At 35.6% G+C, this 15270-nt stretch overlaps 2 long non-coding RNA genes across 5 annotated transcripts in view; one reads left to right on the top strand and one right to left on the bottom strand.

Annotated features, from left to right (window-relative positions):
• The window catches only part of LOC109096733, a 91754-nt gene extending 87229 nt beyond the window's left edge, over positions 1-4525 (bottom strand). For all 4 annotated transcript variants that reach the window (XR_006155604.1, XR_006155605.1, XR_002018984.2 and 1 more), the window contains exons 1-3: positions 4391-4525; positions 1937-1983; positions 1329-1412 (exon numbers count right to left, since the gene is read on the bottom strand). This is a non-coding gene — a long non-coding RNA (uncharacterized LOC109096733). The remainder of the gene's footprint in view (positions 1-1328; positions 1413-1936; positions 1984-4390) is intronic.
• Positions 4186-14964, top strand: LOC109096732. The gene is made up of 4 exons (XR_006155607.1): positions 4186-4267; positions 4386-4479; positions 14267-14444; positions 14586-14964. It is a non-coding gene; the product is annotated as an uncharacterized LOC109096732 (long non-coding RNA).
• The last annotated feature ends 306 nt before the right edge of the window (positions 14965-15270 follow it).

The following is a 15270-nucleotide window of genomic DNA, read 5'->3' on the forward strand; positions in this document are numbered from 1 at the left end:
TAATTAAATTATCATTTAGCATGTTTGCAAATACACTTCCTATTAAATCTTATTTAAAGGCTTCAATGCTAGGGCAGCAAGGGCTGCTTGTAACTGCTTGTTTTATGTGGCACTGTTAATAATGTCAGTCAACATTCCTAATTACAGTAATGCAGCGATTAGCACACAAATTAATATCCTTTTCCTTTCTTACTACTTTTAAGGGGCACTTTAATGTGCTAAATGCATTTGATGATTTTAAAGAAAAGCCAATGGACAGAGCAAAACACATTTTGCTGCAGAGTACTGTATGTACATGAGTCATAAAGAAGCACATAAGCTCAAATCCAATGGATAATACATCTTAACAATAAAACTTCATATTCCGATGCCTTTAAAGAATCTTTTCAAGTGTTATGGTTCTTTAGAAAACCATCTATATACTGATGCTTTAAGGAACCCTGGAGAGATTCACTTTTTAACAGACAGCACAGCAGACAGATACAGCAGCTCTTTCCCCAACATCATCACCCCATTCTGTCAGACACACATGCTGCACACCCTCTGTTGGCCCAGGGGGCATTAACAGGGCTTTGTTCGGGTGCTATGGGGGGTTAATTACAGTATGAGGCCTATGTCAGAATACTCATTAAGAAACTGAGAATTTTGGCACTAAATTCTGATACGTAAAGCTGTTGTAAAATGCAGATAAATGCACACCTGTCACTGCATGTTCTAAATGAATGTGTCACGTTGCTACAAGGATAGTCAACCACAAACAGCCTAAAGCTGGTGGAATAACTAATATTATCAATTCATGTATATTTTATTTTATTATTTCTGTGAGTCACACTATAAATGTTACTCAAGTTCACAGTAAAACTATTTATTCAGTGTAGCTTTTTATACCCATTGTCTGATTCTAACTATTAAACAGATCATTGTTTTCCTGCTGTGTCTTTAAAAAAATAGTTCAGCCCAAAACAAAAACTCACTCTCATATCATTCCAAACCCAAAAAAGAAAATTCAGTCTTCATTTACTTACCCTCATGGGGGTACAAAACTGTATGACTTTGTTTCAACTGCAGAAAAAAATATATATACTGTATATATTTGGTCCATACACTGGAAGTCAGTGGTCTTCAATGTTGTTTGGTTCCCAACGTCCTTCAAAATACTTTAGTGTTCCTCAGAAGAAAGCAAGTCATGCCGTTTTGGAACGCTATGAGGGTGAGTATAACAATACTAACATTTTTATCTTGGGGTGGATTTCCCTTTAAGACTTGTATACATAATCACCATAATTACAAGCAAAAAGAAATACAGTGTTTTGCTACTGTACACTCACATTTAGAGGTTTTCAATCAAGTCCAGTATAGTTTTTATCTGCCTGACCCTTCAGTAACAGCCTCTTTGCAAAACCTGCATCACACTGGGACAGATTTACAAAACAAACAATGCAGAAATTTAACAAACAAATTAAAAAAATAATAATAATCACTATAATACTATAAATACTACATTTTTTATTAGAACTTTAGTAAAAACAAACTTCAGACAAAAAATGCTACTAAATATAATACAAAAAAAATCTATTAACATTACTTATTGGTCACTCTTTTCCATGCAATTCTAATGTACACTATAAGCAAAGCCTACTAGAAACTAACAGTAAAAAATATAAATGTATTATACATATGGTGCTCTAACGGTTGAAATTTCCTTTCATTGACACTTATTCACGTATGACTGAACAATACTGGCTCGTTGAATCTCTTACACACAAGAGACCTCATGAGAAATGATTATTTTATGCAGTACCTGCTCGGAAATGTGTTTATATTGATAAATTAGCATTTACTGTTGAAAAGGTTCAGACTCTTGAGAGGAAATGACATAGGGAGGCACTTCAGTTATTTATATTGTTATTTCAGGTCTGTTTCTGTCACTCTTTACCTTTCTCTATTTATCATGTCTTTCCACTTCTTCCAACCAGCAGACGCCTGTAATCCCTCAGTCCAACCCGGCAGCACGGCAATGCAAGTGTGAAGCAAAAGAGAGGAAAAAAAGAAAGAAAGCGAGTGAGTGAGAAGGTAGGTGTGTGTCTGTCAACACAGTCCTCGCAGGTTCATATTTTGAGCGTGAACATTAAAGATGAATGCACACGTCAGTTCAACCCTGGTGCCCTCATGTAAACAATGAGGCCCTGTCTTTCAGCTCTCTCCCTCGTTTCATCCCTTCCCTCCCTCTCCACGACTGAAACTTAGAGAATTCCCCCCCTTAAGCCAGAGAGGGAGGGACGAGGCATTAAAAATATACTTCCTTCTTCCATTATGGGACTGCATCTTTTAGACTTCAAAGGGGCTTTAGAATCAATAGTGAAGTGTCATTTATGTTTGAGGTCTGTCTCCATGTTTCTTTGAAGAACATCAGGTCTAAAGGCCCTTAGCCAAAAACCATCACAGATTTATGACTTTTAATTATCACAGATGAATGCTGCTGGAGTCCCGCTCTCTTTCTCACTCTCTTGTTCTTGGCACAGGCTGTATTGTCAAGTTGCCCCCGTGAGAGGAAAGATGCCAAAAAATGAGTGGAAAAACCACTGAAAATACTCAGGAAGAGAGTGGGTGTATGAAAAGAAAACTAGAAAGAGACTGTAATAGTAAACTGATGAAGTGTCAGGTTATTGAAATTAGGGATGTGCAAAACTACATATTTTAAAACTGGACTAGTCACTGGTTGTCTGAGCAAGGGGTTTTCAAACTGGGTCCCCAGAGGCCTCCAGAGAGAGAAAAAGAACATTTGCTAAATGTATTTTTTAGGGCTTTCCAAGTTTGTGTGTTAACATGTTAATTATATATTTAATGCAATAATTTCACATTCATAAGAAGACTTGCTGGAGAAAGTCTTATCATGCACACTGGGATTTGTAAAACTGCTTTAGAACAATATTAATTGCCAAAAGCACTATTGTATGCAAGTGAACAGAACTAAAGCGTTTCTCTGCAAATTTAGGCTGATACATCTGACATTAATAAAGCGTGGAGACAGTAAATAATTTTGATACTAATTTTGTCCCTAGTGTCATATATCTGGGATCTCTATCATCACAATGTCTGAAAACCTCTGGGGCTCGTTCTTCGTATGTCACTTATTACATCCGAGATGAAATGTCACATCCAAGATGATATCATCACGCTAAACAGGATCTGGCTAATTCGGTTCTTCGAAACGCGGCTGTTGTTGATGATTAGTATGACTGGATTGAGTTATCGGAGATAACTGCACGGGTTGTCATGGGTTGGTGTAGAAGGGGTTATGTATCGATACTTGAAACCACGATCAGCAATGCAGCGATTGGCTGGTGGCAAGACAGCAACCTAATGACATCATGTAATTTAAAAAAAGACAAATTTCTGGACTTTTATAAGGAAATAGCCAAGTGAACAAAACTAAATGTTATAATAGATAAATGAAATGGGCACTATTTTTATTTTAATTTACATGATTCCCAATTATTTATATTCACGATTTCTAATATTTGTACAAGGTTTACATTTTTGTGTCAATGCAGTAATTATCAATTCATTTAATTTTATATTCGGACAGATTTGTCACGTGACAGCATTAATTCAAATTTCTTAAGGGTCAAGATCATGTTATCTCCATCTCCTGCGCTTCATCAAGCCACGCCCATCTTAGCTGTCATCACTCAAATTAATGCACGACTCTACATAATATTATATGTATAGCATGTGTGTAAGACTCTAATACAATTTTGAAGTAATTATTTTATGACGAATAAATCTTTAAGTGAGTAAAACTGGCTGTTTTAAAGACTACATATAGTTATTATATTATCTTTAAATTACTTTTTTTTTTTTTTTTTTTTTTTTTTTTAATTATTGCCCTGGATCAGTAGGATGATCTTGTAATAAAGTAGCGGTGGTAGCGGCAGATTTTAAGTATCAATTCTGCTTAAAAAGATGCAACCTCATCCTGTTTACATGAAATAAGGCCGCTCCGAGCAGGTTTAAGTTTACGGACCTGTTGCTATGACAGCAACTCCGAGACGAGCTTCGAAGAACCAAAACTATCCAAGATCATGACAAATCATCAACAATCAAATCCAGCTAACTGAGTTAGCGACCTACGAAGAGCGGGACCCTGGTCTAGATAGAAATAGTTAACTTTACAAAGCATTAACATTTAACACATCCTCAAAATAAAAGGAGGGAAAACGACAGCGAGACAGCCAACAATGTTTAAAATGGAGGCGTTGTCAAGGTGTGTTGACTATATAAAATATTTAAATCACATAATCTTATGACAACAATTAGAGTGTCAACATGCCCTATCTAAATGCAGAATCTAAACAAACATTATAAATGTATCATTATTATAGCCTACCTGCAGTAAGAGGGGTTCTCGGGACGCACGTACACGTGTTGGTCATAATGAATCTTCATCGCTGGAAAAACTAAAGGACGAACTTGCAGGTTTGCGTTCAAGAAGATTGTATAGAGTTCAGTATGCTTTTTATATGTTTTTTTTGTCTTTCTCGAAGTTTTCTACTACGTTTGCCGACTGAGAAACCGCTTCAAAAATATGAAGTGAACCGTCTCAGTTAAATCACCCTGAATAGCGAAACGATTCAAACCGGTTGCCGAGCCGTTTGATCGATTCACTGAAGAGAACCATTTCCTAAAGAATGATTCATTCCCTGCGTCCCAATGTGCATACTATCCACCCTATCTGCTCTAAATAGTATTGAAAATTACTAATATCACATAGAATTTAGGATGGACAGTATGAACTCTGGGACGCAGGCATTATATTTAGTACTGTGAAGTTCGATCCTTTTCCGTGAAATGGTTCCTTTTTGCACAGTTCATTCGAAAAACTGATTCACTTATTTACGTCACGTGATGACGTCCATATAAATACTATCAAATATTGAAATAAAGCTATACTAAACATATTGCTGATTTGTTTTATTCAACTACATAATAATAATGATAATAATAATAATATGGCTAAAACGTAGAACGTTTATTAACTAGTCTTAACTCGACTTTTAACAGAAACCACGATCCAGCTCATAAAAAAACTTAAAATATAATCTTCATACAAATACTCATTAGTAGCATCAATTTGCATTTCACAGTTAAAAATAAAAAAAATATATATATATATATATATATATATATATATATATATATATATATATATATATATATATATATATATATATATATATTTAAATCTATGTAATATAGGCCATGCATTTCCATTTTGGTTGTTATTAACTTAGTCCAAAGCTGTTCTCAGTTCAGTGTACTTGTTATTTGTGTTGCAAACATTAACTTATAATGCTGTCACACAGACAGAGCCTATTTAGACACTTCACTTAGCCACTTGATAATGAATAAACTCAATTGTCAAATAAAAAGTTTTATTTGACAATACGTCGATCATGTCACTGAGCTCTGACAGCCGCAGCTCTAGCCAATTTGCTGACTTTGACTGGAATGTTATATTTACAAAGACATGTTTTATTTCTTTTTCTGCCATACTCCCCAACAGCCAGACTATCTGCAGTTCTGTTGCCATATTTATGAGTTACGGTTATGTTGGCCATACAAAACACAGGTAAGGTTGGGATTTGAACCCAGGTCCCCTCACAAAGAAATCTTTACCACTAGACATGACTCTCATTTGATCACTTTTTCATATAAAACAAAATACAAAGCTAGCCCTGGGGACTTTTTCATAAAACTAGTTTACCAAACAAGCCAGGCTTATTTCAATTATTCTGACTTATTGTCACTTGATTTGGATTCCAAAAGCAAAATTACCATATCTCAAGCTCAGTCACACTGTGGCAAATTATGCTGGGAATCTGGGGGCTGTGTCATAAAACAAGTTTACCAAATAAACCAAGCTTATTTCAGTTAGTCTGACTTATTTTCACTTGATTTGGTTTCATAAAGCAAAATTACCATCACTCAAGCTCAGTCACTGTGGCAACTTATGCTGGGAAACTAACCTGGTTTGGAGCAGGCTAACTGTCAGGCTAAACTGAGCTCCTCTAGCACTGACCAATAGGAAAGCACTGATATTACCACTGACTCTCACACATAGGCTACAATTAGTTGACTTTATTATTAGTCCAAAAATAAAAGTATACAGAAAATGCAGCTTAAATAATCAAATAAATAAAAAATAGGCTACAACCAACTATATTTAATATATTGTGCCCAGGATATATGAAAACATTTTAACATAGTTGCTACATGCCATGCAGCCTTTCTCTCAGGTTTTATGACACCTTTTATGGTTATTAGTAGAACATTAAAACATTACCATCTAAAATTGCTTTTTAAAGCATTAATGCATTTAAAACACTAAATTATAACTTAAAAACACTGAATTAAAAATGAAAATAAATAACAGAAATCAGATTACATTTTAACAGATAAGAGGAACACACATTAGTAATTAAGGCTGTATTAGCAGCTTACATTTGATTTATAGTTACTGCTATTATAAAAATACACTTATATGTAGGATTAAAATTCTACATTTGTCCCAGTTAATGTCCAACAACAAATATTTTAGCAGAATTTATATTTTATTCAGAATTATTGCGCTAGTATGTTATTCTGATCCGTCTGCGTAGCGCGCATGTGTGTAGCAGCACTCGTTCGCACGCGTGAAAGCCTTGTCCACTCCTGACAGTAAAATGGATATATTTGCATGACTTTCTAACATTTACAAATGAAAGGTATACCTGTGAAGTGTCAGTTATGTAGAGAGGAAAACATGTTTGCCATGGCGGATCGATTTGATCCATGATCGACATATAGGGTTGCTTAAAGGGATAGTTCACCCAAAAATGAAAATTTGATGTTTATCTGCTTACTCCCAGGGAATCCAAGATGTAGGTGACTTTGTTTCTTTTCTTTTCAAGGCAACCGTGCCTAGTGTGAGTACACCCTTAGCCGTGATTCCCATCTACTTCCATTATAAGACTGATAGACTGCAGCAGTTTGAGCTAAAAATGTTGGTTTGTGTTCTACTGAAGAAACAAAGTCACCTACATCTGGGATGCCCTGGGTAGGGTTGCCACCCATCCCTTAAAATATGAAATTGTCCTGTATTTAAAGGTAAAATGGTGTGTCCCATATCAAATCAGTACGCAAAGTGATTTGTCCCGTATTTTGCAAATGCCAAAACATAGTTAATCAATTAATAAGTATTTTGCACTGTTTATAATACTTAAAGCAATTATAATGAAATCAATTTCATGCGAGGTATTAGAGAAGCTCATTTGCGCGTGATTCCATTTTGGCATCTTGTTTTCATGGAGACGGAGTCTCCAGAACGCGCGCAGTTAAAGCCCTTTCATGCGCTAAACCAGCGCGGTTTAAAACATCTAGAGCTCACTCACATCCGCCCTTTGAACACAAGACTCTCCAGACGTAGGGATGAATAGGAAAGTTATCAGTGTGTCTTTCCTGTAACTAATGATGAACGTGCAGTTTGCAGAGAAGCATTTCAGTTGTTCACGTTGGACTGTCTGACTTAAAGGCATAGTTCACCCAAAAATGAAAATTTTGTCATCGTTTACACACCCACAAGTTGTTCCAAACCGTAATAATTTCTTTCTTCTGTTGAACATAAAAGAAGATACTTTGAAGAATGTGGGTAACCAAAGAGTTTCTGGTCCCCAAGGACTCTGTTAGTATTTTAGTTTAGTTTTATTAAATTTTTTCTTGAAGTTACTGAGGACCAGAAGCTGTTTGGTTACCCACATTCTTCAAAGTATCTTCTTTTGTGTTCAACAGAAGAAAGAACTTTAAGCAGGTTTAGAACAGCCTGGGTAAATTATGATTTATATAATTTTTATTTTTGTGTGAACTATACATTTAAAGTGACAGACACATGTGCTTCAAGGTATAGGCCTATTGTTTTATTCAAATTGGGATAGTCTGTTAATATAATATTCCATACATTATCAGAGCATGGTAGACATAATTATTATATTTTTAGACATTATTAGACAGATAAATTAATAGATTCTAATTAATGTTAGACCCTATTTATTAATTTATCATTTATATTAATCATAAATATATACAAAATGTCATATACATTTTTTACAAATTACTATTTAGTATTTTGATGAAAATGGGACGAATAAATGTAGCCCTAATTTGAGCAAATGAATAATAATAATAAAAAAATTATCCCATCCAGGTAGCAGCTGCAGAACTGTCAAAAAAAAAGACTAATAATAATTAATAATTATAAATAATCAAATTTAAAATAACAATATTTATATGTTCTGTTTGAAGTTTGAAGAATAAGAATGCTTGAGCATGATTTTTTTTTTTTGGGGGGGGGGGGGCTGTCGTGAATGGGTGTCCCTTATTTTGCCTCTCTGAAGGTGGCAACCCTAGCCCTGGGAGTAAGCAGATAAACATCAAATGTTAATTTTTGGGTGAACTATCCCTTTAAGTATAAGCATGCACATCAAATTATCCCGGCTCATCACTCCTTGAACCTGGAGAAAAAAAAAAAAACTGTGCTTACAGTGTGTTGTAGTGCTATTGCTTTAAGGGTATGAATTGAAAATATACAGTTCACTTACTGCTGTCAGCATGCTGAAATCTTCACTGAGAAGTTGCATCCCTAAATTAATTTCCTTTAAAACACTGAAGAAAAAAAACATACACAATAATAGCTTACTAATTGTCTATTCAGTTTTCAGACCATTAGTAAACTACTCAATAATCCTGACCCATCCCAACTTCATTTTGCATTCCAGTCCACAATGCTCCTGAATGAGTACGAGTGTGTGCGTGTCTTTTTATGAGACATTTTTTCTCATCTCCCAGACACATAATCCACACTCTGGATTATGAATTTTAGATTAATTACATAGTCTATACACACATTCTTCGGTGGTGAAAGAGGTATGAGAGCCATGTCTGTGTGTATGTGTGCCAGTTCACGATTATTCACCGGGAGGAGTCGCACCCCATGTCCAAACATGTTCCAGAACACACACATTGCCCCAGGAGTCTTTGTTATCATATTATTTCATTTGAAGGAGTTTGAAATATTGCTCCTGCCTGTCTGCTGTCCTGCAGAGAAACTGCCAGCAGCTGCTCATTAGCTATGGAGCCGATTTCTCACCCGTCACCCCCCGTGACTCCACCCACATTCTGTTACCATGGCGGTTACCATGTCAACGCCAAAAGTTTCATCTTAGGGTTTCGGTCAACCCCACTGGCATGTAGCAGACATTAACTGTCTCTCTCCTCATCTCTCCACATCTGGATCATATTGTCATCACAAGCGTGTCTACAGTGTCTTGTGCCATGCTGAAAGAAGATGTTGACCTTTGACCTCTGCCTTGGAGTGCTGAAGTACAATGACCTGTGACCCTTAGGGTTATGGATGAATGAGGTGTGGTGAACGCTCAAAACGGGATGACAGGAAAGCTAAACGACAGCTTGTCAGCATGGACTTTTTCACAGCTCTAACAAGAGACTCTATCTCTGTCTGATCTGTCCAAACAAACTCACAAACACTTAGCAAAGAATTCACTGAGAATAAATGGATACCACGGATCGAGCCGTTTATGCTCACACTTTTTCTGCATTTTTTAACCTTAATCACTAAAGTAACGGAAATCAAGTAGATTTAAATAAATAAATAAACACAATCAAATTTAAATAAATAATCACGATAAAATGTAAATAAATAAACATTTAAGTTAGTTTAATTTAAATAAAACTGATAAATTTAAGTAAATAAATAAATCATTAAAAAATTTAAATTAAGTTACAATAAAATATTATAATTTTTAAAAAATGGTTCAACAGCTGTCAAGACATCAAGATGATTTGACAAAACACACATTAAAAAAATGTAAACAAAAACTAAAAATCAGTCTTGGACAACCTGGACATATAGGGAAGCCTACAGTAATTTTAAAAGTGTAATTTCTAGACATGTAAACACAATGTAAATTACTTATATCTTAAGAAGCGATGGGCATTTTTATAATAAGTATACATGTCAAAATATTTGTGACCCTGTCTGTGAAATCCAGGCTAAAGTCTCCAAATCTAATTATGAGATAACAAGTATCAAAGTCTGATTTCAACCATTAATTTCACTATGATTTCAATCTCTGACATGGCCTTAGTCAATATTAAAGATGTCAAGGTTAGATTTTCCCAGAAGGGTTTTTACCTTAAAACAGTAAATTACACAAAAAAAAAAAAAAAAAAAAAAAAAAAAAACTTTTGATGGGTTTTCACAGCCAGGATCACATTTTATTGGGTAAAAATTGTGAGTAAATAATATTTTTCAAAATCTTTATCCTTAATCCTTATCCAGTAAATCACAAACATTGGTTAAATAAAAGGTGGGATCCCCGAAGGACATTCAGCTCCTAAAATTTCAATTTAATTAATTTAATTATAGCTATTTTAGTTACTTTATGTACATAAACCATAAGTGCCCATCGACTCCCATTAATTTAGAAAACAAAACTAGGACTTGGGGTCTTCTGAATGATCCTCATCATCAAAGAGGTTGAGCACTCACATATGTTTATTAAACTGAAAAACATTTCAATGGTGTATGAAGAAAAGCATCCAAAAAGCCTGACAAAGACTGAAGTCTTCAGACTTCCTTTTGTGAGCCATGACATCATAATTATAGTAATGTTGGCTGGATGTGAAAATCTTTGGTCTGGAAGAATAACATCAGATTTATGACACAAACTCTATTGGTTGGCCAATTTTCCACGCTCAGACAACTTGGTTTAACAACCTGCCATATCTAATTCAAAATAGGCAGACGAATCTTCAGTCTTGAGTCTCTCATTTGATTTTGACAACTCTTGCAGAGAATGAGGAACAGAATACAGGACAGGAGAGAAGATAAGAAGAAAGGAAACACTTACCAGAGTCCAAAAGGGATAAACGGACCACAGAAAACCGCGGAAAAGTGAACATTTCTTAGCTAGTGTAGGACCTCCGGAAGTACACAGTATGAAATCTGCCACTCAAAAAGGCAGAAACCTCCAAACATCAAAGCGTTTCAAAACCACAGAGGGGAAGAGAGGGTCATAAAGCTTTGAGAACTCTCTAATCTCGTGTTTAACCTCCATACACATGTCAGTCATGTTTACATGCGCCTCCCCACGGCACCTCGATGACGGATATCAGGCCCAGCAGATTCGCAGACATAACAAAACAAAACCCGATGCGTCAGGCGAAATAATTAAACTCAATCAGTCTGTCAACAGCATGAAAACATTCTTACAGCTGAACTGGAGCATGTTATACCAACATTATGCTTAAAATGTGTTGATAATCTCAAGTAGCAGCTTTTGGGATTTGCTGTAATGTGCAGTGTTAAAGAAGTACTGTCACAAATTTAATATTTGGATCTGCTGTCTATCACAAAAGTCTGCTCATAAAGAAGTCATAACGTATTTGTGTAGGTAAGAGTGCACTCGTTTTGGGGAAAAGTAAGGTGAGAAAGTTTTTTCACATGTGTTTTGTGTTTGTGTGTGTGCTGAAGGCAAGCCGCACCTTTCCTCCAGGGCAAAAGAGATCATTATCCAATTCATCTTGGAACACTTGAAATATATGAAGCTAGCACTCCGTTCACACAATGAAAACATTGAGTTGACACAGAATGAGGCAATATTTACAGTGACAGTGTTACTTTATGAACTAGCTTAAAACCTGCTGACATGTCAGAAAATGTGAGACTCAACCAACATGTTGCCAAGTGGTACTTGTGTATAAGCGCTAATAGCGCACTGAAATGAAAAATTATGCACTACTGGAATTAAATGTTTGTTTTTGGGCTCAAACCAATACCGATCACAAACTATAATACACAATTCAGACATTCAGAAATATGCTATATCCAAACTCAGGTGCTTATTATTATTTTGTAAATAAATAAATTAATAGCAATATAATTATTAGATGGATTATTTACATGGCTACATAATAAAAAAATAATGCTAAAATTAGCTTTCCAGCTAGCTTACATAGTGTCTTTTTTATATATACAGTATATGTAATTTTATACTATTTAGCAGACTATTTAACAGCTTATAAATTATGAACATCATCACCAGATCATGTTTTTGACTCATAATCATAATGTTTCTGTGATTTTTATCAAGCCTAAAATTAAGACAGACAAATAATGGTGGTGTTACACCATCCAAATGAATGAATGAATGAATGAATGAATGAATGAATTCAAATGCTAGTACTTACTGAAGCCTGTGCAGATGTTTTCCCTCCAAAATCATGTCACTTCCTGGAAGCTGATGTCATAAGGACTGGCCTTTTGTTATTTAAAGGTATATTTACAAATGTTAACAGGAAAGAAGTAAAATTGAGGACAAAAGTATAACATATGAATCACATCCCCCACTCTCCTAAAATAGGTTTTATTTGAAATACTTTTATTGAGAAAGGAAAAAAGAAAAAAGAAAAAACAAGGTAGTGAAGTTAATTTAAAATTTACTCATATGTTAACTTACGGTAAGTATGATAAAAGAAATTTAATTGTACAGAAACATTTAAAGATACATAATACAAAAAAAATAACAATATAATTTCTATCTTATTTTTTTTTTTTTTTATCCAGTATATTAATTCTGTATATTGTGTGCATAGACATAAAAAAATGAACTGCATTAGTCAGCAAGTTTCCACTTCCTCTGTCCTCCTTTCCTGCTTCTCTCCACATCAGTCCCATCCTGAAGACATCCCGTTTCTCCATTCTGAAAGAGGGTGATATTTAATAGTTTTTTGTTTTCCTTTCTTCCTGGCCTATCTCTCATGATCTCTTCTGTCACTCAGAGCCATGTTAACCAGTCGGCCTCTGAAGGAGAGAGACACTGACAGACTGCCTCCATCTCAAGTCGAGCAGCTGTTGTTGTAACTACCCCTGTTTATCTCTGCACTTCCTAGTTTGGTAAATATCAAATGAGTTTAACCACTCACCTTTGTATGTGTGTGGTGCTGAATAAAATTAGAAGAGGAACTGAAATATTCCAAGTATTTTTATGAAAAATATATTAGCCATTGCTTTTTAAATACATTCTGTCTCACACACGCTGTACTTTTCCAGCTAAACCTTCATCATCGTAAATAATTGAATCTCTTTTCACTGGTTTTCTGCAGCTATATCAAACTGAGATGAATTCAGAGAAGAATTTATTTAAGTGTTTCTAATCTAGACGCACCACAAACACACACATTTATAAGCCCGATGTGAATGGCTCTATGTGTGCATCTATCATCACAGCTTCTTCACATCTGTCCTCCTCTTTTACGTCCTAATCCTCATCATTCAGCACAGCGCTCTGTGTGTGTGTGTGGGTGTGTGTGTGTGTGTGTGTGGGTGTGTGTGTGTGTGTGTGTATTCATCATTAGTCTTTTTAATTGGTGGCCAAAAGGTATGAGATCCTACTCAACACCTTGTACCCATGTGGAATGATTTATAAATGTTTATGAATAAATACTGTATGTGTTTGCAAAATTTGAATGGTCCATAATATGTGTGTATATTTCTATTTGTGTCAGATTTTTATTTTTACTTATACTTTACTTTTATCTATCCCTACATCTTTGTGTGTGTGTGTGTGTGTGTGTGTGTGTGTGTGTGTGTGTGTGTGTGTGTGTGTGTGTGCGTGCGTGTTTTGTGTGTGTGTATATATATAGATTAATATATCATTTAATAATAATAATATATATATATATATATATATATATATATATATATATATATATATATATATATATATATATATATACAGTATATGAATTTCATGTAAATTTTAATGTGATTTTTATTGCTTATACTGTATATATATATAACATCAGCTGAAAAAAAATCATTCTGAAAATTATTCCCACAATATCGTTTCTCTGCGTCTTTATCGTTATAGCTGTGGTGTGGCTATTCTTTAACATTGAGAATGACTTTTAGAACTGTGTCTTTATTGTTATCTTTATCACGCTTCATGTGAACGGGCCTTTAGTCATTACAATTAGCTTTGAATAAAAACAATAGAAGTCTTGATGTCAGCTACTGTAGGTAAACTGATGTATTTGTGTGAGTGGACATTCCTTCATTCACGCAGTACTCAGGAAGGGTCAGATATGTTTACTCATGTGTTTGTGTGAGGGAGGTTGATTGCGACCCTATAAAAGTTTGTTTGTTCAGCAGTACCTAGGAGCTAACGGGAGCTGACCCGCCATTCAAAACCCAACAGGATTCTGGGAACAGACGCTTTCTGCGTTACCCGGCACCGTCAATCTCTCTTACCTGTCGCATGTGTCACATCAGAGCGAGAAAAAGAGAGAGGGTCAGGAAGAAAGTGACACTGGAGAGACAACACGAGGTAAACAGATCAGGATCCATTCCCCTGAGACGCTATTAAGACCCCCGTGAGAACAACACTAGTTATCCAGAGGGGCCTCAACACTTAACACACGCTTCCTGTCCATCTCCTCCCCCAACAAACATGTCCTTGTTGTTTCAGATGGGAAGGTGACCTCACTTCTGCTGTGCTCTGGTTCCCATTGCTGTCCAACAGGGAAAGATAAATGTAAGATCACTATTACACAAACACACACCCATACATTTCATGAATGTAATGCAGGCAGATTTCCATAAATAGACCCAACAAGCCCACACAGAAACCTCTTTGTGTCATGTTTGTGGACTGTAAATCACAGAAGAATGAGGCATCAGTGAAACAAATAGCGACTTTATGAGATAAAGTTAAGTAAGTTGAATTTGATTGGAGTGTCTGTCGTAATATTGGCTCTGGGCATTAATGTTTAATGGCAGCATTAATATTAACAAGTGTACAAGCACAAATGAGCAAAGCAGCAGGTCACAGGGTTTATTAGCACCGTGGGGAGTGATCGGCAGGTATTCACAGAATCTAAGGAGAACAGCACATCTAACACGGCCACTGGGTGGCTTTCTGCCCTCTGTTTGAGTCTGTTTGTCATGACGCTGAGGGGCAAACACACTCACACACTCATACCAACACACACACAAACGTACTTAACGCTGGATGACATTAACATGCTGGCTGCATAGGTTACTTCCAGCAGGCTCTTTGTGTGTCGCTGCTGTGCTGTTAGCAGTTGTTTGTTGTGTGTGTCTGTGTGTGTGTGTGTGTGTGTGTGTGTGTGTGTACATGCATATGCAGCAAT

This window comes from Cyprinus carpio, chromosome B9, assembly GCF_018340385.1.
Source record: "Cyprinus carpio isolate SPL01 chromosome B9, ASM1834038v1, whole genome shotgun sequence".
Lineage (NCBI taxonomy): Eukaryota > Metazoa > Chordata > Actinopteri > Cypriniformes > Cyprinidae > Cyprinus > Cyprinus carpio.